Source organism: Taudactylus pleione, unplaced genomic scaffold (genome assembly GCF_031769625.1).
Source record: "Taudactylus pleione unplaced genomic scaffold, aTauple2 ptg001244l, whole genome shotgun sequence".
Taxonomy (NCBI): domain Eukaryota; kingdom Metazoa; phylum Chordata; class Amphibia; order Anura; family Myobatrachidae; genus Taudactylus; species Taudactylus pleione.
Window position 1 is genome coordinate 587257 of NW_028285644.1, and position 2484 is coordinate 589740.

Consider the following 2484-nt stretch of genomic DNA (forward strand, 5'->3'; position numbering starts at 1 on the left):
TGTCCCCGCTTATACTGCCGACAGTATGAATGACAAAAATACATGAAATCCCATTAATTGTATGTCGGCATGCCGGACTCCACATAACAGTGTCCCCCGCTCTTACTGCCGACAGTATGAATGACACAAATACATGAAATCCCATTATTTGCATGTCGGCATGCCGGGCTCCACATAACAGTATCCCCGCACTTACTGCCGACAGTATGAATGACACAAATACATGAAATGCCATTATTTGCATGTCGGCATGCCGGGCTCCACATAACAGTGTCCCCGCACTTACTGCCGACAGTATGAATGACAAAAATCCATGAAATCCCATTATTTGCATGTCGGCATGCCAGGCTCCACATAACAGTGTCCCCGCTCTTACTGCCGACAGTATGAATGACAAAAATCCATGAAATCCCATTATTTGCATGTCGACATGCCGGGCTCCACATAACAGTGTCCGCGCTCTTACTGCCGACAGTATGAATGACAACAATACATGAAATTTCATTATTTGCATGTCGACATGCCGGGCTCCACATAAGTGTCCCCCGCTCTTACTGCCGACAGTATGAATGACAAAAATACATGAAATCCCATTATTTGAATGCCGGCATGCCGGACTCCACATAACAGTGTCCCCCGCTTTTACTGCCGACAGTATGAATGACACAAATACATGAAATCCCATTATTTGCATGTCGGCATGCCAGGCTCCACATAACAGTATCCCCGCACTTACTGCCGACAGTATGAATGACACAAATACATGAAATCCCATTATTTGCATGTCGGCATGCCGGGCTCCACATAACAGTGTCCCCGCACTTACTGCCGACAGTATGAATGACAAAAATCCATGAAATCCCATTATTTGCATGTCGACATGCCGGGCTCCACATAACAGTGTCCACGCTCTTACTGCCGACAGTATGAATGACAAAAATCCATGAAATCCCATTATTTGCATGTCGGCATGCCGGGCTCCACATAACAGTGTCCCCGCTCTTACTGCCGACAGTATGAATGACAAAAAACCATGAAATCCCATTATTTGCATGTCGACATGCCGGGCTCCACATAACAGTGTCCGCGCTCTTACTGCCGACAGTATGAATGACAACAATACATGAAATTTCATTATTTGCATGTCGACATGCCGGGCTCCACATAACAGTGTCCCCCGCTCTTACTGCCGACAGTATGAATGACAAAAATCCATGAAATCCCAATATTTGCATGTCGGCATGCCGGGCTCCACATAACAGTGTCCCCGCACTTACTGCCGACAGTATGAATGACAAAAATCCATGAAATCCCATTATTTGCATGTCGGCATGCCAGGCTCCACATAACAGTGTCCCCGCTCTTACTGCCGACAGTATGAATGACAAAAATCCATGAAATCCCATTATTTGCATGTCGGCATGTCGGGTTCCACATAACAGTGTCCCCCGCTCTTACTGCCGACAGTATGAATGACAAAAATCCATGAAATCCCATTATTTGTATGTCGGCATGCCGGACTCCACATAACAGTGTCCCCCGCTCTTACTGCCGACAGTATGAATGACAAAAATACATGAAATCCCATTATTTGCATGTCGGCATGTAGGGCTCCACATAACAGTGTCCCCCGCTCTTTCTGCCAGCAGTATGAATGACAACAATACATGAAATTTCATTATTTGCATGTCGGCATGCCGGACTCCACAAAACAGTGTCTCCGCTCATACTGCCGACAGTATGAATGACAAAAATACATGAAATCCCATTATTTGAATGTCGGCATTCCGGACTCCACATAACAGTGTCCCCCGCTCTTACTGCCGACAGTATGAATGACACAAATACATGAAATCCCATTATTTGCATGTCGGCATGCCGGGCTCCACATAACAGTGTCCCCGCACTTACTGCCGACAGTATGAATGACACAAATACATGAAATCCCATTATTTGCATGTCGGCATGCCGGGCTCCACATAACAGTGTCCCCGCACTTACTGCCGACAGTATGAATGACAAAAATCCATGAAATCCCATTATTTGCATGTCGGCATGCCAGGCTCCACATAACAGTGTCCCCGCTCTTACTACCGACAGTATGAATGACAAAAATCCATGAAATCCCATTATTTGCATGTCGACATGCCGGGCTCCACATAACAGTGTCCGCGCTCTTACTGCCGACAGTATGAATGACAACAATACATGAAATTTCATTATTTGCATGTCGGCTTGCCAGGCTCCACATAAGTGTCCCCGGCTCATACTGCCGACAGTATGAATGACAACAATACATGAAATCCCATTATTTGCATGTCGACATGCCGGGCTCCACATAACAGTGTCCCCCGCTCTTACTGCCGACAGTATGAATGACAACAATACATGAAATCCCATTATTTGCATGTCGACATGCCGGGCTCCACATAACAGTGTCCACGCTCTTACTGCCGACAGTATGAATGACAACAATACATGAAA